The sequence below is a fragment of the Podarcis muralis genome, chromosome 6, assembly GCF_964188315.1.
Source record: "Podarcis muralis chromosome 6, rPodMur119.hap1.1, whole genome shotgun sequence".
In the NCBI taxonomy this organism is placed as follows: Eukaryota; Metazoa; Chordata; class Lepidosauria; order Squamata; family Lacertidae; genus Podarcis; species Podarcis muralis.
In genome coordinates this window covers 48,292,434-48,317,603 of record NC_135660.1, presented here as the reverse complement: position 1 = coordinate 48,317,603, position 25,170 = coordinate 48,292,434, and the positions used below count along the sequence as shown (strand labels likewise).

General features: G+C 41.7%; 1 long non-coding RNA gene across 3 annotated transcripts in view; it reads left to right on the top strand.

Moving 5' to 3' along the window:
• LOC144328004 (uncharacterized) overlaps positions 1 to 24,730 on the top strand; it is a 29,870-nt gene extending 5,140 nt beyond the window's left edge. For 2 of the 3 annotated variants that reach the window (XR_013393204.1, XR_013393205.1), the window contains exons 2-7: positions 5,570 to 5,829; positions 9,066 to 9,306; positions 11,268 to 11,400; positions 19,952 to 20,076; positions 21,625 to 21,726; positions 22,371 to 24,730. This is a non-coding gene — a long non-coding RNA (uncharacterized LOC144328004). The remainder of the gene's footprint in view (positions 1 to 5,569; positions 5,830 to 9,065; positions 9,307 to 11,267; positions 11,401 to 19,951; positions 20,077 to 21,624; positions 21,727 to 22,370) is intronic. The other variant, XR_013393206.1, reaches the window with a different exon arrangement.
• Positions 24,731 to 25,170: the final 440 nt, after the last annotated feature.

Genomic DNA, 25,170 nt, shown 5'->3' with positions numbered 1-25,170 from the left:
AGCTTCCATAATCCCTAGCTATTGGCAATTCTTGCTGAGACTGATGGGAGTTGTGATTCAGCAATTTCCAAGAGGCCAAAAGCTCTCCAGACCTGTCCTACCCTTCAAAAATGGGTACAGAAGTTGAGCTGGTATTGAACTGGAATCATCGGAGTATAACCTGAAACCTGTGTCAAATTCCATGCTCAATGTGTCTGTGCTCAAGGGCATGACTGTGTTACTTGCAAACAAACAGATCGCCAAATGGGCGAGTTAAACCAACAGCTTCACTTTGCTTGGTCAACAAACAAGTAGTATGGAACCCAAGAGGCACTGCCAAAAAATAAATGAGCTATTGATTAACATTGTACTGAGATTAATTAGGTTTGTGTTTGGACTTATTTTCAGCATTGCTTACTTTTTTTGTCCTAACTTTACAGAGAGTGTAGTGAATCGGTAAGAGTGGGAGGAACATTAAGCAAATTTTCCAACCACCTCGTTCCCCTTCTGGTTCTTTCTTTATTTATTTCATCTGTATACCACCTGCAGATCGCAGGGTAGCTCACAACATAAAAATACAAAATGAGAATGCCCCACACTAAAAATCAGATGCCCCACACTAAGAAGCAGCCAGATGAACACCTAGCATGCTTTGCTCCCTGCTTATGCCCTGTATCAGTGACCATTTCTCTTCAGGAAACAGTAGTTTTATCTACTATACAGAACTAACAGGTCGGTTCACAGTGCATGCAGTGAGATTTTCTTAAGTGCAAGTGCTATGCTCAAATGTAAAAGCAAGCTATCTGTGGAAACAGAAGACTTCTATTATGCCCCTTATAATACGCCACCATTGGGTGAGTGTAACCCCAGAACAAATTATTTACGTTGTCTTCAGAAGAAGGAATATATAATGCAAGATAAGCCTAAGGTGCAAAAACAGGCGTACTCTGAGGGTTTTTATACAAGAATGTGATGAAGCATTACCTACCTAAAGATGAAGGTGAAGTAGAGAAGCTTCTGGTCAAACAGATGTTGCTTTAAGATTGTTTGAAAAGTTGAAGTATGAGAACAGGGCACATTCCACCTTAAATCATTTGTATACATACGGTTCTCTAACACAGCTTGTCATTTAAGTGCTTTTTAAACACATACATCTCACATGTTTCATTTCCTCCTTAATTTTTTCCAATGGCACAATATTATTCCCCACAGTAAAGTAGTCCAACGTGGTCCTTGTCCAATTTCCATACAACCTGCTCCTCCTCTCATGGCAAGGAATATTCCTGTGCTACATAGAAAATAGTAAGCCATTTGAATCTAAAGTCCTTTTTTCCAACTAAAAGGGATGAAATATAGGGACAGAGGCAAATTTTGTTTTGTCAAGATTTTTAAGCAAATTCACACCTCCTGGATTAGTACATGGTTTAGAACACTAATTATCATTTGGATTTTGCACTTTTCTGATTTTTCTGACATAGTTCTTTATTCCAAAAAAATGTGCATGCAAGATAATTTTGTTTCAAAATGTGTACATCAAGATAAAATATGTATTTAAATACATTTTTTTTAAAAAATCCACAGATTAATGAGAAAATGAAATGGAGTGGATTTATGAATGAACACAGGCCAGTAGCATTCTAAACTGTCCTTCTCTAATAAATGAAGCTCAGATTACATACCAGTAACAGCTGGGTTACTTTCAACTATTTCAATATAAGCAAATGCATGGCTCCTCAGTGTTTTACAAATAGTATTCCACAATGCCAATTATCTTCTTATTAGGATCCCCCCCTTTCACACAAACACACACCTATGCACTTTCAACTTTGCATGTGCCTGGGAATGATGAGTTCAGCTCTGCCAGTTATTAAACAAATGGAACTCTCAACAATAATAAGTAATTTTCTGAATGTAATAAGGATTGAAAAGTGCCAAGACTTCATGGTGTTGCCTCACAAAAATGATAATGAACTTCAATTAGAACCTCCAGACGCTGTACATTTTGCACTGTTACTACAAATAGATAAATTGCTAGGAGTGTGTCAGACCACTGTGATGTATAGTAGAGGACTGTAAAAGCAGTACAATGGCAAATAGAATGAAAGCACTTTAGATCCTTCCATATGTAATTTAGTCAAGGGATCTGTCTGTTGCACCTTGGAACAGACACTTTCAAAGGTTGCTTTCATGCTGCCTAAATATGACTTCAGCACAAGGCAGCCTTGGCCCCCTGGGTTCCATTGTGAATAAAGATGGGATATAATTTCAATACATGTGTGCATACATTTTGCTTTTAGTCTGTGCAATGCTATTGATTCTGTATAAGCAACAACAGTTTTACATTGATGGATAAAACTGCCATTCAGAGCCAGATTTCAAGCATGGAGGCAGAGGAACAAGATCTGTAGCTATATCTGGAGGGTCTCAGGAGTCCTGCAAGCCCATTACCACAAGGAAGAAAAATATATTGCAAATCATGCTTAAGAAGCTTTATGCAAATATACTCCTCTGTATGAATGTAGGTATATGGTGCATCTAGATGTGAGATCTGCATTAACTAGAACAGGTCATGCAGTGAGAGCAAAGGCAATTCTCAATATCCCCTAAGCACAGGTAGGAAGAGCAAACAGGCTGCCAGAAATATAAAGAGCTTAAACAAATTGAACTAAAAAGAAGAAGCAAATAACACTTGGGGGGGGGGGTCAGAACAGACAAGGCCTTTCATGTTGATTTTTTAAATCAAAAGAGGAATTGGATGGAGGGTAATACAGGTTTCAGCCCCAAATAAATTAAGCTTGAGCACTGTTCTGAGCAGGCAATTTTAATTAACTGAAAAACTAATCCTCCATCAGAGCCATATTAATCTGAACTGTCCAGTGTTCTAGTCGAATGCCTTTTTTTCTAGCAAAGCAAAAGGCAATGAGTTGAGTCATATCAGCAGCATCCATATTCTTTTCCTAACCCTCCATGAACAATACACACCTCTGCTGTTGTATTACTACTATGGATGCCACCTGAAATATTTTGTTCTCCAGAATATTGGTATGCATACTTCTGCTGTCCTAACAAAACTTGGGCTCAGTTTTCCATACACCTCAGTTTGTCATACATACGCAGACAATTTCCAACCTTTTGCTGACTTCTAGGTAGTGGAATCAAGTGATGCTATAACTAGAAAGGTGTGCATCTAGCTTTCAAGTGGGACAGGTTGATCTTATTGACATCAAACACCCTTTTAGAATGTGGCTCGTTTGGGGGGGGGGTAAATTGGGTTGTTGTTTTGGGTTTGATTTGATATGTTATGGTCTTGTTTGTGAACCACTCTGAACCTCCAGGTATAGGGCAGTGTATAAATTGAATAAATCATCATCATCATCATTTTTGAAGATAAAATATAATAATCATATAAGCTGAGGTGTCTTTAGAAGGAAGGCATATACTGGTCTACTGATATACCAGTAAATAAATAAATGAACTGCAGTACTAGGCCAACCAGGCCATACAACAACAGTCACATGACCTTGCAAGGAAAACTCTAACTTTATGACAATTAATCCACTTTTACCACAATACCATTCTAATGCCTTAAGCCTAAGCAACATGGTAGGCATTAATGATCAAGCATTAATGCCATTCATTCTGTAATAGCAATCCTACAACACAGAGATTTGCACAAAGGATGCCTAATCCTAAATTATCTAGCTTTTTTGCCCATATAACCCCCTGTCAAGGCTGCTCTGCTTCATTATTGTCTTTGCAAAGCACAGCTGTATTTCTTCCGAGTACAGCATTATACCTGCCTAGCAAATAGGTGTTTCAAAATGAAAGCATTTTTCACTTCCAGGAAAGCTAACCACATTCCTGGAAAACAACCTTGATTTATAATCCTGTAACTGCTGTTCAAGTTGCTGCTGTTTCACCATTACCAAATCATGAATTCTTAGAGCTCAGTGGTGATAGATGCAGAAAAATTAATGAACTATAGGCTTGCTTTTATTTATTTCTTAACAGGCATGAAGGCAAATTCAAGTCCCCTTGAAAGTACATCTGGCTGGGCTTGGGAATTAGTATGGGCAGCCTTTGCAGATTATAGTCATTATTAGATATTACTGTCACATGAAATGAATATATGTATGGAAAGGGCAGCAACATCTCAGCACTAGGCCTAAAAGAGCTCATGTAAAACATAAAATTGAACTCCTATTTTTGTTGGGTCAAGATATCACATATAAATTGTCATGAGGTGGGGCAAGGGTCATTTGTTTGACCAATGCACCATCTCAAATATTGTTTCAGAGTTCACGAAAAGGATCGTAGGAGCCTGCTGAAAGATTTCTAAGTTTCTGGCTTTGGTTGTTTGAGTCAATGAGCTCAAAAACTGAATTAGAGGTTTTTCAGTTAAGGTAGGAGAGGGGAATGGCTGTCTGGTAGTATGTCCCTTGGGATTGGGGGGTGGGGCATGACTAAATTAAGGAAATGGGCACCCAGTTCTCCAATGTCTGAAAATTAGGATTTTCTTTTCCATGTATGCCTGGAGGAAAGTTTTCTCATTTGTCTTCTTCCTGTTGCTAAAGGAATTATTTCAAAGCTAGAAAAAGAGGAAATGTTTCTCATTAATATTTATCCAAGGTTTAAGACTTCTTAGAACCACCTTGAATACAGAGATATAGATCAGCATGGTATCGTAGCAGGGACTTAATCTCTTGATTAAAGTGGTGCATCATGCGAGGAAAAGTGCTCTATGTAAATTCCAAGTGCAGAGAATTAACTAATCTTAAAATTCACTTTTTAAGAAATAAGCTGTTCCATTAGTTGTTTGTTAACTATCCCAAATTCTTTTTGGATGACTCTCCAACAGATCTTAGGGAAATCACCTCTTGCTACATATAAATTAATCATAAGACAATGTTTTCCACTGATTTATTGCTTCAGTGGCAGGAAACTCATTCATTTATCTTCCAGGCTCCATCGGGACTATACTTTCAAAGCAGTTATCCTACCACTTCAAACAGCCAAGGCTTCCCCCAAAGAATCTTTGAAACTGTAGTTTCTGAAAGGTGCAGAGAGTTATAAGGAGACCCCTGTTCCTCCTATGGTACTACAATTCCCCGAGTGGTTTAACAATCAATCCATATTGCAAGGTAACAGCTATATCTAAAAACACAGTCACAAACACTCAAAGATAGGAAGAGGGAGCAGATATGGTTACTACAGCCAGAACAATTTCTGATGTGAAGCCTAGAGTTCATAAACAAAAGCTTCACAGCAAATTTCAAAACCAATTGGATAAAGGAATAAATAATTTTGGACAGTCATCCCTTCCAATACCTAGTATGACTCTGAATTCATGGCAGCATAAGAATCTTAACCTTGGTAAGATTTTGTTTCGTTTCTTTAATTGACATGGGTCACTCTTTGGTTAGTATGATTGGATTTGCACTCGAACAATAGCCACATCCCATGAGGGACATCCTAATGTAATTATGACTGATTGGATTGCATTGCCAAAGGTCACATCCTGTGTATATGACTTGCAACATCATCTCCATAGACGTGTCCAATTTGTATCCTTCATCTAACTTTCCCCCAGGGCAGGCCTATTGCAGCCTCTTTGTTCTGGCTTCCGCACAACACAAGCAGAGGTTCTTACTTGGAAGTAAGAAAGAAATCTTTATTCAGGCAAGTAAGAGTACAGGCTTGACAGCAGACAAGAGTACTGGCTTGGCAGCAGACACAGAGTGCTCAGGAGTCACAGTTCAGGAGCAGGGCAAGAAGTTCATAATTGGACAGAAGCAACCAAGATATCCCAAGAAGCTTCCATTCCCTTCCTCTCCTGCCAAGCTTTTAAAGGTATGGGGTATGGTGCACTCACTTGTGGGACTCTCTTGCCTAGTGGGATTATCAAGATTGCAAATGCATGATGCGTCGGCATTGTTAGGTCTGCTCCCATCTGCAAAGGTAGTGCTTGGTTAGACTGCACCCTCTGGTTCATAGAATCATAGAATCATAGAGTTGGAAGAGACCACAAGGGCCATCGAGTCCAACCCCCTGCCAAGCAGGAAACACCATCAGAGCACTCCTGACATTTGGTTGTCAAGCCTCTGCTTAAAGACCTCCAAAGACGGAGACTCCACCACACTCCTTGGCAGCAAATTCCACTGTCAGGTTCAGGATCAAAGCCCTAATCAAAGCCCTCCCCAACCTCCACTGAGGCTCTCCAGTCCTCTGGGAGCTTGTAGGAAGGAGCTGGCATCTCTGCTCCTGCTTCAGAAGTGATTGGAGTCGGGGTGGAAAGGTGAGATATTCCCCTCTCCAATCCAGGTTCACAGGCCCCACTCCCCTGTTTCCTCATCATCATCCATCAGAGCCTGCCAGCCCAAGCACTGCAGGGCTCATAACAATCTTTGCTTTCATTGCAAAGTGAACCAAACTAAAGCCATTTTTAAAAATCATATAGCCAATATCAGAGTAGAGCATCTTCCAGGCTCTTGAGATAGCAGCCCATCAGCAGGAGCACCATATAAAGCACATTAAAGGTAAAGGGACCCCTGACCATTAGGTCCAGTTGTGGCCAACTCTGGGGTTGCGGCGCTCATCTTGCTTTATTGGCCAAGGGAGCCGGCGTACAGCTTCCGGGTCATGTGGCCAGCATGACTACGCCACTTCTGGTGAACCAGAGCAGTGCATGGAAATGCTGTTTACCTTCCCGCCTTGCACTTTGATGTGCTTTCGAACTGCTAGGTTGGCAGGAGCAGGGACCAAGCAACGGGAGCTCACCCCGTCACGAGGATTCGAACCGCTGACCTTCTGATCGGCAAGTCCTAGGCTCTGTGGTTTAACCCACAGCGCCACCCGAGTACCTTATAAAGCACATTACAATAGTCTAATCAGGAAGTGACCATAGCATGGGTTACTATGGCAAGGCTATCCCAGTCTAGGAATAGCTGTTGCGGGTGAATCAACCACAGCTTGGAATACCCATGCGTTACGTGGAACTCTCTCTCAATGGAGATCTGACAGGCACCCTCCTTTCAGAATTTCAGGCGCATGACAAAGACTTTCCTATTTCAGCAGTCATTTTAAGGTAGTTTTCCATTTTTGCAATGAATTGCAATTCATCATACCGCTTAGGTATTCTTACTATTAAGCAGTATATAATAAATATCTGAAATAAAAATACATAAAATAGGCACTCCTAGCTTCTGAAAGCACCTGGCCCTCAAGTGACAAAGCTGGAACCAGAAGTAACCCCAGGTACCTACTTCTTCATGAGTACAGCACCTTCTGGAATCAGTCGTTTGCTTAAATGCAGGCCATGGGAATGATTCTCCAATTGCACCTTTTGCTTGTTGGGATTAAGCTTCATTTTACGGGTTCTCATCCAAGATATTACTGCCTCCAGGCACTAGTTCTGCAGAGAGTTTTGGGAAATACAGCTAGGCACCATCCACATTTGGAAATAACAACAATGATTACTAGCTTCTGTACTGCTGCACATAATATAACTTTATAGTTCATAAACACACCAGCTGAGAAATTATTCATAAAAGGACCTAAAATCATTAGAAACTGACAAAAAAATAAAATCAGAACAAGCCCGGCTCACAGGCTTTTATACTAAAGGAAATGTGTCGCTTACTTAAAGATGGAACATTAACTTAATGTATGTTAGTGATCTCTATCTCATGTTCATTATGTACATCATTCCTCATGCCTGACTAAGTTTATGACATCTTGAATAACCCAAGGAAGAGCGGTGGAGAGAGAAATGAAGGATGAAATCTGCTACTCACGAGAAAAGAGATAAATTTTGTGGAAGTAATTTATTTTGACACACACACTAGGCAGTATACTGTGTCAGGTTCTTACAAAATTAATGGCAAGAATATTCATTTGAGAACATCAGGTTTTTGAATTTAATTTAATTTAATTTTTGCCTAGTTAAACCATTGAAGTTTATTTTTCTTACAGTGGCTTCTGTAATATTTAATATTTTTATGAACATTTGCATTACTGAAAACAGAGTAACTATCTTCTAAAAACATTTTCATTGTTAAATCTGTATTGAGGCTACAGTGCTACATTCAGTTACATGAAAATAAGCCCCATTAAATTCAGTAGCACTTTGGGATAGTTTAGCAAATAAACATCTAATTAACTTTGAGCAGAGAGTTAAGCAAATGTTTATATACATTACTGAATCAGAGTTGTAAGTGCAATTTGAGTATGTGAGGCATTGTCCCAACTACTTTTCACTGAACTTTACATATTTTAGAACACATAAAATTTACTGGTTGATAAAAGTGATAAAAGTGGCTACTCAATAGTTGGCATGCAATGTGTACCCTTACTTAAGTAGGACAAAATCTTGTTCCACTCAACAACTCTGAGTAATATGTAGGGTAGGGAACTTCATCAGTGTGAACACTGCCTCTAGACTGCCACAGAAAATGTATGTAATACATCTATATATCCCAAGACTAACCACCCCTTTGACCTTATCCTGTTGCCTTTTTTGTGCCTATTAAAATACTCTGTGTTGCTTAATTTCTTGGCTGTTTCCACTCAGCTTCCTAAATCTCCTCCCTCCCCCTCCCAGGAGTGCCAGCTTGGTCCCACAAATGTGTGTGCCCAGGGCCATGGGTGCCATGCAACGTGCATGGCCCTGGCACCAAAATGTGCCATGCAACGTGCATGGCCCTGGCACCAAAATAGGGAATTTTGTAGGTGCTTGGGCACCCACACATTTTGGTGCCAGGGCACCCCAGGCAGTTGGCATCTACCTACCATCCCTGTCCCTTTGCTACATAGGTCAGCCTTCATCAGCATGATGCCCTCCAGATATTTTGTACATGTTGCATCATTCCTGACTAATGGCCATGCTAGCTGAGGCTAATGGAGAGCTGGAGTCTGAAACATCAATGCCAGCTAGAATGGCCAATGTCCAGGGATGATACTCCAAAGTGTCTGGAGGACAGCATGTTGGGAAATTTTGCCCTATGGTCATGTATGGTGCTCCTTCCAGCCATTAGGATTCCTCACTTCCCTAACATAGGAACCATTTTTTGCCCATATTGCTGTTGCAGAAGTCCTCTCTTTCAAGCAATCAAGACATTCCACAGTAGCCACAGTGGAGAAAGCATCAGACCTTCACCAAGGAAACTGGGATTCTAATGCCTGGTCAGTGAAGTCCACTGGATATCAATGGGAATAATTAACAAATGGATTCCTGGAGGTGAACCATAGATATGCCTCATTTGCTTTGTGACTGCTGCTGCTGTGCATTCGTTGTTGGTGCAAGCCACCCTGAACTGTATATAAATCAAGGTAAATCCAGTCTAACATGTTTCTTCTCAGTTGGATACCCATAACAAAGTGGATTAGATTATCACAATGGTGACTGAAATGCCTTGTGTACTTCTTGCTTCTTCCCAGCCCAATGTGCATCACACTTCCTGTCTACCCTAATCTGGACACAAGAAAAAAAGAACTTTGGGAAAGTTTTCTCCTATGTGCATGAGATGTCCAGAATCTACTAAATATATTCGTTTAAAAGATGGTTTGGTGCGGGGGGACGACCTCATTTTCTGGCAGCACAAATATTTGATTTTCTGTTTGCTCCTTTCTAATAATGGCACCAAATGAGAGATATCCGGCACTAGAATCCTGAAGATCTGGCTTTGAGTTCCTTGAAACAGTCATAAAACACCTATGAGCTTAAAGAACCGTTTTAGATTATTGCCTCCTCTGCTATCTAAACTGCAGTAGTAATTGCAGGGCTTTGAATATGCTTTGCTTCACAAAGCTATATTGCTTTGCACAGTGTGCAGCAAGGAGAATGTGAAAAGAATATTATGAAGTGATTGTCTCAATTATTTGGGAAACAACACTATATGTAGTAATTTTCTATCCAGTAAGGAAATCTTAAAATGCCATGATATACTCCTGACACTCAGCCACACATTTTGGATTTGGCACCATGTTGTTGTTGCTTTTTCTGAGACAGGTTAATTTTCTACTTTAACAGTATTTATTCTCATTAATAACCCCTAGAGAGAACACTTACGGAAAGTACGCTGAAAAGAAAACCTCCCTACCTTTTTTAAATTGTCTATTAGAATCAATTAAGGAGAGAAAGAAAACCACTTGGCTTCTCAGGTCTACGTTTAAGTGTTATACAATGGCATATTCATTTGAAAATACTTTCAAAAGGATGACTGGGTTCAAAAATATGACTGGGTTTACATATAGTTATCCTGAGATAAGGAAGTCTGAACTCATTCTCTGATTGGTTTATACATGCAAGGCTTGAAATTGAAATCTCTTATGAATGAACAACCCTTGGCTTGATCAGTGTTATCTCACATATTGTAAAATGAATTATTCTTTAAAATTGTGGAAGATTGTAGTCAAACATAACTATGCACATCTCCACCCCCAATTCCTTTGAGGGCTGCACTTTGCATTAAGTCCTAAGCATCTGAATTTTCAGGGACATGGGTAGTGCTGTGCGTTAAACCACAGAGCCTAGGACTTGCCAATCAGAAGGTTGGTGGTTCAAATCCCCACAGCGGGGTGAGCTCCCGTTGCTCGGTCCCTGCTCCTGCCAACCTAGCAGTTCGAAAGCACATCAAAGTGCAAGTAGATAAATAGGTACCACTCCAGTGGGAAGGTAAACGGCGTTTCCGTGCGCTGCTCTGGTTCGGCAAAGCGGCTTAGTCATGCTGGCCACATGACCTGTATGCCAGCTCCCTTGGTCAATGAAGCAAGATGAGCGCCGCAACCCCAGAGTCGGCCACGACTGGACCTAATGGTCAGGGGTCCCTTTACCTTTTTATCTGAATTTTCACCATCAAGTACAGCTACAACCTTTGCCAAATGCAGTTGGCCAAACACCTGTACTTGATCCCAAATACTCAGGATTAGACATGGGGGGAAATACATGCTGCAAGTTGCAGCATAAAAAGCACCAAGCATCTTACATCAGCAGTCCACCCCACAACCCACAAATGGTAATGATGTTCTCAAAGCATGTAGACATCATGTTGTATTAAAATGACACTGGTCCAACAAATGACTAGATTTTATTTCACTTCTTTGTCTCATATTTCTTCTCCAGGGAAGGGCAAACATTTCACCTGGATCTATTTGTAACACCTTTTTCTTGGAAACTGAGAACAGAAGTGATTTCCCCCCCTATTGTTTTGTAACAGGCTTCACAGCCTCACTGTATTATTAACAGGCCACCCATTGTTAAAAGCTGATCTACTTCCTTGTTTACTCAACAGAGTTCAGCAAGTTTCCTTGCATTCTGCAACCCCTACTGCAATTACAGTAGTATACAGTTCAGTGAATAGTTATAGACTCACCTGAGTTCCTTGGGTTCAACCATCTCACACTGTGGAAGCTCATATCATTACGGTAAGAACTACAGCCCTTGGTGACAATTAAACTACAAGGCAAAGCAATCGCCACAGATTATGTATACAATGGCATGTGATTATATTCTGAAATACGTGTTTATCACATGCCCCCCTTCTTTTTGTCTGCAATGTTTTACAAGCAAGTTTTGTATTAGAAAGAGTTTAAAGTTGCAAATGACTCCTGTATTCATGTTTTTATGAGAAGCATTTGCTTGCAGAATGAATGGTGCGCAACATATGTCTGCATTCAGCTGAGTGTTGACTTTAAAGAAGGGAATGACAGAGAAGATGACAATTGAGAGAACAATCCTACACACAAGAAGCTGACATAAAGCAAACCTGTGTAAATTAAGCTGACATAAAATTACGCCTTGTTCAGTCTTTGTTCAAGACAAGGGCTACAGCTGATTGAGCTAGTCTAAGCCTCTCAGAGGGAAAACAAGCCTTTAAAATAGTGCTTGAGTTACACAATCCTTTGGGGAGGCTTAACATATGCCTGGTTGATAAATCACATGACCAAGCTGAACAGGCTTAGGATCCAGCCTAAGTTCCCCCTCTCTGATCCTGCCCCCACCACACCCCCAAAAGCCCTTTTTTTTCAGGGTTTATTCATGCTGGTTTGAGATCCTCCAGGCATGGCTTAGTCTGCTGGGATGAGAGAAATACACCAATACAGTGGTACCTCGGGTTAAGTACTTAATTTGTTCCGGAGGTCCGTTCTTAACCTGAAACTGTTCTTAACCTGAAGCACCACTTTAGCTAATGGGGCCTCCTGCTGCCGCCACGCCGCTGGAGCACGATTTCTGTTCTCATCCTGAAGCAAAGTTCTTAACCTGAAGCACTATTTCTGGGTTAGCGGAGTCTGTAACCTGAAGCGTATTTAACCTGAAGCGTATGTAACCCAAGGAACCACTGTATATATCTGACTGAGCCAAAGATGAGGGAGTTAAGATGATGTAGCCTGGCTGCACCAAATACCTTCTAGCTCAGCTGGAGATCCACTGGATCCTAACTTTCCCATCCCAGGAAATTTTGCTATAGGATTGCTCCCTTAACGAGTTACATCTTTTTTGCAAACTAGGGGATATTTCTTTTGCTAAGGCACGCTTGGCAAATCCACACCGTGATCAACTCCCGCCTGGAAACCAATGTCCCCACTGTGGAAGGACGTGTGGATCCAGAATTGGCCTCCACAGTCACTTATGGACTCATTGTTTAAACCACATTTATGGAAGACAATCTTACTCGGCTACGAGTGATTGCCAGAAAGAAGAATTTCTTTTGCTATGCTGTCTTATTTTAGCATGCTGGCTGATACTTTTTAGGAGAAAGAAAGAAACTCAATCCATTAAAACAAGCCGAGTCAGACAAATCTTTGAATCCAAACGTGTTATGAGACTGTCACAACAATGGAGCAGAAAATTACACAAGTTCTTGCAGCAATTTAGCACACAGTCTGATTTTTGTCCCTCATTTTCTTGACCCTGGCCCTTTTGCTGAACAATACTGCTTTATACACATTATTTATGGAAACTTCACCCAAAATATCAGTAGCACAAAGTCATGAGTCAGTTTTCTGCAATGTGAACAAAGCACACTCTAAACAAAGTGTGTGCTTTCAATTCCCAGCAGGGATTCAAAGCCTAACTTATTAGAGCATTATCTCAACCTCCCACCTATTGAGCTGCCGCTGGAATGTTCAGTATTCTGCTTTTTCATATAGGCACTAGAATTTGTGTTCCTGGTAGCATTTCAACTCACCAGCTCTCCTTCTGATTATGCCATTCCCAGACGATTATCAGTCAGGACTGCCAGATTAAAATACCAACACTAATGGAAAATTTGGAAGCTAAAGCCGCAGTCCCATACACATTTACCTGCAAATAAGCCTCACTGAACTCAGGACTTGCTGCCAAAAAAAACATTGTGCTGCGCGTGTTTCAAAGAAGGAAACCTCATTCCATTAGACCTGGTGTGACCCAGGACAGCATGGGCAGTCAACATGCTACTCTGCAGGTATTGTTATGCTCCAGCTCCCATTAACTTCAACCGGCATGGCCAGTGGCCAGGAATGGTGGAAATCCACCAACACCTGGAAGACACTGCATTGCTACCCCTGCATAAATACAGCCGGTCATTAGGATATGATGGTGGCCTTCTTTGCATTGTAAACATACACATCCTAAAACCCAACCAAGCTCAGGAGCTATTGGTCATTCAAGCCAGATACATATTTGGTTTTGGTCCCAGCATGCTTAGCATGACCCAGATCGTTCCTGTATCCATGTCAGAGTTTGGATCAGCATTTTAGTGAGTTAAGATCACCCAGTAGAAAGCTGGATAGAAAATCATATTGTCCTGAATGTTTTTTCCAGTACAAAATGCAGCAGTTTTGCCCATCTCCAATGTTCAGTTTAGAACATCTAATTAAGTAAGTGTGCGAATACAGGGCAAGAGGCACAAATATGTAAGGAACATTGAATCAGCTTCCCAGTTTCTCAGGACACATGTTTGTGACTGCATGCTGTAAAACACTCACATCGTGGGCACTTCCTGCATGTGGAAAACTGATACATCAGGGAGAAAACTCAGTGTCTTCTAGTGTGGTACAAGCCCATGAGAGGGGTGAACCATGTGACTTCCTGCACTTGAATCATGTCTATGTCTGACTGCCTCAAGTGCTGAAACCAGGGGTGTCTAGAATTATTATTTCAGTTGCACCAGTGGGCACAGTCTCCCCAGTATTAATTTCTGAAACACTACTCTGTAAATTCATTCGTACAGTGCATCTCACACATGGCCTCAGTTCAGACATAATGCCAAACTATCATTTGGCAATCAGTTGTTTCCAAAAGGTCTTCCCCCTCTCCCTTCACTAACTATGGCTCCAAAGCACTAACTGAAATTACTGTTTGAAGTGGGTTTGTGTAGTTTCACCAATTCAGCCATCACAGAAAACTATGGTTAGCAAAAGCTAGGAAGTGGAGGAGCAAACCAATGTGCAAATGGGGTGTGGGGAGAGAAGAGGGTAGTGGAAGGAGAGCATGAGTCAAAGGAAAGCTCTCAGTGCCAATCCTTAGCCTTGAATCATAGTGAAAAAAGGTAGAATCCCAAGATATCTGACTCTGAAATATTCCCTTTCCTCCAGCCAAAACATGAGCTGTAGCCAATGTTTATTCTATGGCTTACCACTCATGGTTTGCTTGGTGCTGATAAACCATTAGTTCAAGTTCAAATCACATGCTAAATGAAACCATGGCTTAGCTCACAGCAGTGTAGCAGCAGGAGGACTTGAGGAGGAGCAAGGCAGGCATCATCTCCTCTCTGGGAGCCTGTATGCTTACATGTTCACACCAAGCCATGGTTTGGTTTAATGTTACGTATGAACTAAGACAATGGTTCAAGACTGCCAGGGTTTCCACTAAATCTGATGGGTAAGATAAGTAGAACTGGGCACCAACAGCACACTGAGGATACCTTCTCCCAAATTGCTAAATGACCACACTCAACCACCCCCCAAATAGCATAGGGACAAAATCGATCCCCAGAGAGTACCACTGCATAAGTGCCAAGGAGAAGAGCTATCATCTTCCAGAACTGCCTTCTGGATCTGTCAAGACAGGGAGCAATGTGATGCCTCCAATTCCCACCTCCAACAGCTGGTCCAGAAGGATGCCTCAGCTAATGGTTGGGAACATATGCACAGCTTTGCTCATAGCTATTCTCAGAGGTGAGCTATGCTCTGCGTTTTCCATTTACAGTAATAATTAAGCAGCCAGAAGAAAGAGTCAGACTGCAAAACAAGCTGTGAATTTCATACATTGGCATCCACCCACCAAGCAAGCACAGACATCTGAGATGGTACAAATAGAGATAATGAACTGGCCATTAGCAATGGAACTGATGATGAAGCTCCTAAAAGTGCCAATGGTGAGCAAGAGACAGTGTGTGTGAGAGAGAGAGAGAGAGAAAGGAAAAAATAATAATTCCCAAACAAATCACATTGGATTAATAAACTGAGCTGCACCAAGTTAACTTTTCTTCATCTAATCATCAGGTCAAAGTTGCACTGAGTAAAATCATCAGCTTTTAGGAGAGAAAACTGTGCTGACTCAGATGTTGGCCCAAAGTTTGCATAGGTATGGACAAATTCTGCTCAAGACTCGTAGCAACTGACAGCTCTTGAGCATAATGAGAAATCAAGTGTTTGCATCGAAAGATGAGCTGTGTCTCTCAAAGACCTTTTTATGCTGACAGGCCTATGCAGCTATTTAAAACTTTATTGATTAGTCAGTCGTTTTAATTATTTTGTACTGCTTTTAGAGGTGTTTTATGTTTTGTTGCCTACATATTGCTGTACACCATCCTGATATTTTAAAAGGTGGTGGCATAGGAGAGAACTCCTATGGGCCAAGGCTCCTAATCTGCCTCCCCAATAAAATATTGGAGGGGGCCACCCTCCAAGTTGATGGGCACTGCCATTCAAATGGTGTGCATGCGCCACATCATGTGATTGATTATGCAGGGTGAGACTTACCTCCCCACCCGTATAATATTTTATTCAAGTTAACCCTCCTCCCCTGGGTGATATATAAAAACTTTTGTAAATAAGTAAAATATATGCCTGCATCTCCTTAGAAGTCAATCTTAGCAACTGGTGGCCTTAGGAATGGTGGCCTGGAATAGAAGGAAACCACAGTTACATTTCAGAATAGGCTGGCCATGGGGGCTGCTGCCTCTTTAATAGTGGTCTAGAAAAAAGTATTTCATCAGGCAAAGCTTTCCATGAAAACTACACCTGCTGATATTCCTTCTTGAACACAAGTGTTAAGGATGCAGGAATCCTCTGCTCATTTTCCCTAGCGTTGAAAAGAGATTTGTTTTGTGCTGATTGCATTTGAGTCCCAGAAGACTTTGTTTATTGTAATGTAAATCGAAGACATCATGAAATCCATTACCAACCTGAACTCATGCCTACCTTATCCGCTTCAAAATTAGCAGGAAACAAAAACAGTCTCTGAGCAGAACAGAGTGGAATAGGTGTGCGCTACAATCCTATACTGTATGTGTCTACTTGCAGGTATGCCCAATTGAGTTTGACGGTGCTCCCAGGTAAACACATATAGAGCTACAGCCTTAAATCTACTTAATTGTGCTTGTGATACAGTTTAAAAATAAATCATACTTGAAGCTTTTATTAGGATTGTCTAAATAGGTAGCCATTCCTAGAATGTGTTATATCCAGGATGAAACCTTATCATTTCAATTTGAACGAGTTGTTTTAGTTACCAGCAGTTAACTCCAAATACACATTTATTTCTTCTTCAGTTTTAGGGAAAGCAGCATCAGTATGGGGGGGGAGGGAATAGAATAAGTTTCCTTTGCTCGGTGCCTTGTTTTATTTTCAACGCAGTACTTGCATTCTTCTATCAGTTACCCACCTTGTGCATTTTCTCCTCTGAAGTTGAGATGAGCTGATCGAGCACCAATTAACATTGACACCACTCCCTCCATATCTGATAGCTGAGGATAAAAGAGATGCAAGCCACCAGTCATTTTTGCATTTTTAGTAGCACAATGTGGCACAAACTTGCAAAGCACTCATAAAACGGGTAGCTCTGCCTACCATTAAGTATCCAAGCTCAAAGTATGCCCATATTCTAGCAGCTTTTAAAAAAACTTCCATCCGTTTTTAAGTTGCCATGTTGTTAAGTAAAGTGTCGTGATTCACAGGGACACCAAACCATGTGGTGAAGTCCTACTGGGCCAGAGCTCTTTATCACAACTCAGAATGAGTTAACTCTTGACATCTTTGATGCCAATGGGGAAAGAAAACAAGAAAAGATGTTACGTAAGATAACAGCATCTGGTTCTTACATAAATGAATATATGAGTTTATGTTGCACTGAGATTTATGTTCTAAATCTCTCTTATTTTGATCAAAATCGTCATGCATTCACATGCTTTCTTACATCAAGACCAGGCCCTGGTCCACCATCATCACAAATTTTGGGGGTGGCAGCCCAGGAAATGACAACCCCTAAGTTGTAGAGATCCTTTCTCAAAGAGGTGAGCCTGGCACCTTCATTAGGTACCTTTCATCACATGCTGAAGAGGCAGCTCTTTACCCTGACCTTTCAGATATCCACAGAATCATAGAATTGTTGATTTGGAAGGGACCCCAGGGGTCCTCTAGTCTAACCCCCTGCAATGCAGGAATCACATTTTTGTGTCCCATCACGTCCCCAGCTACGCCTCTGACCTGAACCCTTATATTCCAGCTTCATCATTGAGGTCATCTGCAAGAGCATATTTAGTCATTCCCCGAGTTGCTAAGGCTCATTTGACAACAATGAGAAATTGAGTCTTCAGTGTCAACAGCCCAGTCCTGTGAAACCCCTTTCCAACACAGAATCAGCAAGTGCCTCCTATGCAAACTTTTAAACACCTGCTGAAAACATTTCTATTCCACCAGGTCTATGTAGGCAATTTAGCATATATCCCTCACGATGGTCTATGGATGTTTGTTTTTAATTTTTTTATTTCATTGCATGGTTTTATGATTTTATATCATTGCAAACCCTTGTGATATATTTTATGACACAGTGGTATATAATTATTTTTTAAAAATAAATAAAGGATTGGAGCACTGATACAGAAAATAAGTGGAGGAAAGCAGGCACTGTTTCAACAGGCAGCTGAACCCCGTATTCCAGCTAAGCCCAACAAGAAATGCCTATTTGCTACTGAATTTCCATCCATTCAAACTACAAAAAGACAGTTTCTCTCACAAACCCTTCAGAGTCAGGCTGGCAGATGGATCGCTTACTCAGAAAACACCCTGCCAAGGAAACAATTTACCGTATTTTTTTGCACCATAACACTCACTTTTTTCCTCCTAAAAAGTAAGGGGAAATGTCTGTGTGTGTTATGGAGGGAATGCCTACAGGTGGCATGCCTACGGATTTTCCTCCTCTAAAAACTACTTGTGTGTTATGGTCGGGTGCGTGTTATAGAGCGAAAAATACGGTATATGTCAGGAGCCACATTCCCTCTTGGGTACTCTGCTGAGAGCTGGGAGACTCATGGTGGGCAGAGGGTAGGCCAGATAAAGTCCAAAAAAAGAGAAATACATTTATCTCTTCTGTCTCCTTCCCAAATCCACTTCTCAGTCCTCTTCCAACTCTTCCCACCTTTCTTTATACGAGAGAAGTCAGAGAATTCCAAAGAAAAGAGAAAAGGAAGCAGAAATTGCTGTGGTTTGCATGTTTTCCTGTGGTCAGGGATAGAAATAATCCAAGTAAATACAATCAGTTCACACTGTTGCTGGAAGAAGGAGGATTTAAGTTTACAAACTTAATTATTTTTTCTAAACATTACGAAATGAATGTACAGTGGTACCTCGGGCTACATATGCTTCAGGTTACATACGCTTCAGGTTACAGACTCCACTAACCCAGAAATAGTGCTTCAGGTTAAGAACTTTGCTTCAGGATGAGAACAGAAATCAGGCTCCAGCGGCACGGCAGCATCAGGAGGCCCCATTAGCTAAAGTGGTGCTTCAGGGTAAGAACAGTTTCAGGTTAAGTAGGGACCTCCGGAACGAATTAAGTACTTAAACCGAGGTACCACTGTAATTTAAATAGTTCCCTAAATTATGTCTGTTAGGTAAGTTCTTTTAAAAAGCAGACAGCAAGACAAGTAACATAGTATTTGGTGGAAATGAAACCGTAGCAGAACAGTAACAGCACTGACGGTGATGAAGAAAAGTCAGAATGCCTGCTTACATTCCTATTTCATGCAGGTTTCCTTTTATCAGTCTGCTTTCATCGCATACAACCTATCAATTTCTCAAAGGCTGGCTCGATCATCAGGCAAAATGAGTCAATTGTCTCAAGCAGAAAGAATTGGGGGAATAGCAAATTTGCTCAATTCTTCTCCAACCCACATGGCACAAAGCTCATCTATGGCTTTCCAAAGCAATCCCCTGCCTTCTTCTTTCTCTTTGCTTCTGTCCCTCCACCCCACTTCCTCCTCTTTCACACACACATCAATTGCTTTGCAACTCTAAAAAAGCAGTAGCACTGGGCATGCCTCACCCTCCAGCTCCCTCCCTTTGCCTCAGGTTGAAGAAAGGCCGGTGGTCCTTCAGAGCAAGGCATTTTGGGCAAGGTGACCAAGGAGATTACGCACACTGTTGTGGCTTTGTCACTGCGACTGTCACTAGAAATTCTTTTTAAAATGTAGTTTAAAATTACTAAAATAACTTTAAACTTTTAAATATTTAAAAATATAATTTCTAGCCATGGTGGCAAAGCTGCGGCTGCACAGGCCAGAATGCCCTGCTCTGAAGGACTCCTGGCCCTTCCTTAGACTGGGAGAGAGAGGCTGAGGCATAACAAGCACAGTCATTGCACTAACAAGGGCAAGAGAGAGAAGTAAACTCTGTGCCTTAATCTCCCACAACTCATTCTCTCACACTTTTATTTTTTAATCACACTGGTGTTTCTCTCCATCTCTTTCCCTTTCTGAAAAAAAAAAATTTGAAGCTGCCCTATCCTGAAAGACTGATGGCTTCAGCTCCTTGCAAATACAAGGAAGGAACAAGCTGACCTTCTAGATTGCAGCCTTGGGGCATGCAGGCGAAGTGACTCTGACAATCGCTAAATCTCAGGTACAAAAGATAATATATAAAAGGCAGCTTCAGAAGGCCCCGATAGGAATCTTCATTTTGCCCACAAATGCCTTACAAACCCTGCTTTGCTCTCTCATACAAACCAGTATTCCTACTAGCACAGGTCAGCAATCATATCTTCACAGCGGTGTGGATTCCAAGGTATTACAATAGAATTTGTCGATGTACCACTGCATAAGATGAATGCTTGCACAAGTAGCCATAATGAATCATGCCTAAAGTGACAGTACAGTTGGAGTGCTTTGGTTTAGGGCTCATCCAGACTTCCTTTTTTAGGGACGCGGGTGGCGCTGTGGGTAAAAGCCTCAGCGCCTAGGACTTGCCAATCGAAAGGTCGTGGTTCGAATCCCCGCGGCGGGGTGCGCTCCCGTTGCTCGGTCCCAGCGCCTGCCAACCTAGCAGTTCGAAAGCACTCCCGGGTGCAAGTAGATAAATAGGGACCGCTTTCTAGCGGGAAGGTAAACGGCGTTTCCGTGTGCAGCTCTGGCTCGCCAGAGCAGCGATGTCACGCTGGCCATGTGACCCGGAAGTGTCTTCGGACAGCACTGGCTCCTGGCCTCTAGAGTGAGATGAGCGCACAACCCCAGAGTCTGGCAAGACTGGCCCGTACGGGCAGGGGTACCTTTACCTTTACCTTTACCTTTACCTTTAGACTTCCTTTTGTGCTGTGTTTTCCTGGCACAGGTCTCTGCTTTAAAGCTCTGTGTCTGGGCAGTTTATCTTCTTTTTTCCCAGCACTTTCCCCAGGAAAACCCATGTTTTACTGCTGAATCAGAGCAAATGACAATCCACAGAAAGCCCAATTGCTGTTTGCATCTTCTTTGATTTATCCATTGGCTCGTGCAACCCTCACACCCAACTTGCTTAGACAACCGTTTATGCTCAAGATGATTCGGGAATGGGACCAAAACATTTTACATGGTTTCAAAGGTCCACATTTAGGAACTAGGCAGCTACCTTTTACTGAGTCAGACCACTGGTCCACCTACCTCAGAGTGGCTCTCTGAGATTTCAGACAAGGGTATCTCCTAGCCCTGCCTATAGATGCTGTGGATTGAATCTGAGAGCTGCTTCATGCAAAGCAAATGTTCTGCCACTGAGCTCCTGCTCCTCCTTTCCTGGTGAGATAGGCTTGGTGCCTGGATTTCTCTTTCTTATAGCAGTTAGGCACCAGTCCTTTAAAAGGCACTTGTTTTAAACCAGCAGTGCAGTGGTATGAAACAAACAGGCCCTTATATTTTAAAATGGCAAAAGCATATCCTGGTTCTGCTCAAGATCTTATAAATGATGTATTATAACCCAGAAAATATTCTTCAGCCTCACTTAACTATAAATAAATTAAAGCCCAAGCGGTACAGCCCTTACTCCTTAGCAGGAACAAAAGCACACCGGTCTAGTATTGGTTTGTTTCAAACAGGTTTTCTATCTCCATTGTTACTGCCACAACCTGTCCCTCCCTTCCTTTAGAGATCAAGGTTCTTTTACACTAACGAACACTGTTTTCACAATAGTATCATTCCTCTTTAGGTATCGGGTTTGATCCTATGCTGTGAAGAAGAAGAAGAAGAAGAAGAAGAAGAAGAAGAAGAAGAAGAAGAAGAAGAAGAAGAAGAAGAAGAAGAAAGGAAGGTAAAAGGAAATAAGTATTACACTTATACCTATGTAAAGCTACTTTGGTAGTTTCCCATAAAGTTGGGGAATAGTCAGATAAATTGAAGTTCTAAAGTCTAATTCAATATAAATATTCCAATGTATACCTATGTGCCTTATGCCTGAAGAGCTACTTTGCTTTCACCATAGTGGCAAAACTATGTTTGTTCTGTACCACTAGGTATATGAAATTGTATTATACTGAATCAACCTATTGTTTGATCTAGCCTGGTGCTCTCTACTCTGGGAATACAGGGAATCAGGCAGATATCTTTCTACCTGAGCTCGTTTTAGGACAATTCCGCACAGGCTTGTTGGTGACTTACACGTATATCACTGCTATAACTGCTTGGCCACAAGAACCACTGTTCAATCTCATACACCCTAATAGTCACAGCACAGTCCCAAGTGGTCTTGCAAACACCCCTGATTTGAAACGTGTGCATTTAAGCATTCATTGTTAAGTAAACCCTTTCTTTTGCTCCACGGATGAATACTTTTTTCTCTGTCCCTGCTGTGATGAAAATTGTATATCGGGTATTACAAAGTGGTGGGTTGCCACAGCTGGTGGCCTTCTTTCCCAGCCAATCCAGACAGGATTTACACTGATGTTTCTCCCACAGCACTTCATATGTTGCTGCCAACCTCCCAGAGGAAGCTAAATGACAGTGAGTCTCACACCCAATGGACAAGAACCACCTGCTCTCCCTTCATCAAGATGCCTGCCTGCTATAATATGCCTTCCTTATGCAACAGATTTCCTTTTTTTCAATGCACATTTGTTTCTGTCACTTGGTCTCTGTGCTGCAACAGTGCTCATGGTGCCTTTCATCCCAGATGTACCCAGAAACACTTGAACAACTTTGCTAACTTTACCAAGCTCTAGATGATCAATTCCCTCTGCTATACAGTGGTACCGCTGGATGCGAACAGGATCCGTTCCGGAGCCCCATTCGCATCCTGAAGCGAACGCACCCCGCGTCTGCGTCTGTGCATGCGCAGGTCGCGATTCGCCCCTTCCGCACATGCGTGTGACGTCATTTTTAGCGTCTGCGCATGCGCGAGCAGTGAAACCCGGAAGTAACGTATTTCGTTACTTCCGGGTCACCGCGGAGCACAACCCGAAAATGCTCAACCCAAAGCATATTTAAACCAAGGTATGACTGTACTAGCAAGTGAAAAGAGGGTGGTCATGGCAGGACCTACAATGATCTGAAGGCATATCTGTTGAAAAATAACTGGATAATACCAGTTAATCCTGAAGTCCCATCTGTGTGGGAAACTGGGGGGGGGGGAGAGAATCCAGCTGACTGCCTGAATCCAAAAATCATGTGGGGCTTGACTCACTCTCTAGCCAACGTCCAGCAGATTTTAAAACAGAAATACGTGGACACCTGCTCAGTTACATAGTTCAAAGAGAAGGGGGGGGGGGACAAGAAGCAAGCCTGACTTCCTCCTGCCTTGCAGAGGAGAGAATGTGACATTACAAAATCTATTCTAGTAATTTAGAACTCTGTGGTCCTTAACCCCTTCACATACTAACTAGCATTGTTAGATTTGATTATAAAATCTCCAACAATATCTATATGTGAAGAAGCTAACATTAGTCCATCTTGATGATTTCAGTTGGCAACAGCAGCCTGCTTCTTAGGATGAGGCCTGTTACCTCACATCTTTCTCACTGAAGATGGCAGTGATTGCACCATCTGCATGTGAACACTGCACTCTGTCACTGAGATATGGTCCTCCCTGTCAATCCCAGAGAATGATGCTCTAGTGCATATACAATATACATGTTTGAGCTACAGAAAGGATCCACACACACCCAAAAAAACCATGCACATCTTATTTGGACATTACTAGCATTGAAAATGTATCTGTGTAAGTTAGTGGTCCTATCACATGGAGAGTTGAAAAAAAGTATGGGCTCTAAAATCAGTATCAAAGGGTATGGGATGTCACTAGTAACACATTGTATCTGTGGCTTGTTTTTCTTTAAATCTTGGTAGAGACTATGTACTACACATGACACATGACAAATCTAAGTCTCATACAACCATTGCAGCTGGAAAGGCAAACAACTGAAATTAATTAGGATTCTGTCACCATCCCCCCCCCCTCATTGACCAATCCATGCTTCATTGGGGCTAATCTCTCAGATTGATATCTTCTTGTTCTTTAGTACGTGGGGTTGTTTTTCTTCTTAATATACCCTGAAAAGCTGTGGTTAAATAAATTACTAGCTTCAGAGTAGAAGTTTCCATTATTCACTTGTGTCCTTAAAAAAGAGACGAGGGGGGAAGGGGAGGGTACAGAGCAAAGCCCAACAAAATAGACAGCTGCCCATAGGCTATCCTATTTGCATAATGAAGGCTCCCCATCAAACAGAAAAATTAAAGCTATTCTCATTTGAATTCAACATTAGGAACATTCTTCTGAACTATCCCACTAATGCAGAATATGTATTTGTGTGGTGCTGCTGGTAGGGTGGGGGTGTTGCTAGTGTCAGAAGTGATTAGCCCTTTAGGAAATGCCCTTTTAAGCTCATTTTTCAGTCACTTGAGGAATTTGAATAACTTGATTGTTTGCATGCTGAGCTTTGTCGCAGAATCCATACTAGGCACTACACAAGGGACAATACAGTACTTACTCTCCTGGTGGGTTGTTGCTGCTGCTGCTGTTCTAACTGTAAAGCAGCCACAGTAACCTTTCCCTTGAGAGGAGAAAAGGCAAAGGAGAGGGGATGCTTAACCCTTTCACTTGTGGTCCAAACCCTTTCACTGGTGGTCCCTTTCACTGGACTAGTCCAAAGCATCTGGAAGCAAAGGTGTTGTTCCTCAAGAGCATTTGTAAATACACCACTCAGTACAACATAACTGCTGCTGCCCCTGTCTCTTTTGTATTGGTTTTCTACTGTATTTATGAAATTGAATTGTTTCTGTACTCTAAGATGTTCTGAATATAAATAATCAAATATGTGATATGGATGCCCCACACATTGCAGAACATTTGCACATAACACTGCGAGCTGACAGCTGACCACAGAGGTGGCCACAGGGGAGCCTGCTGCAAATACGGTACATAGAGTCAACAGATCTTAGCTGACCTTGGCAAGCCTGTCAAAATTTGTTTTCATTGTGATCCTGCTACCCTCCCACCTCCAGACAAAAGGACTGGGACTTCTGATATTACACTGAGCTCAAGATCCAGGATAAATGTGTGAGGGGGAGGTGTTGATCCCTATTTTCCCCCATAGCTATGGAGAAGGATAGGAGTTTATCCCCATAAATAAAGGCACTCAGAAAAGTAGCAAGAAATGTCACGATTTTCCAAGCATTCCTGAGGTTCAATTCAGTGTCACATCTATCACAACATGTAATATTCTGCTGCTTTCTATTTTTAATGTGAGTGATTGTTGCTTTA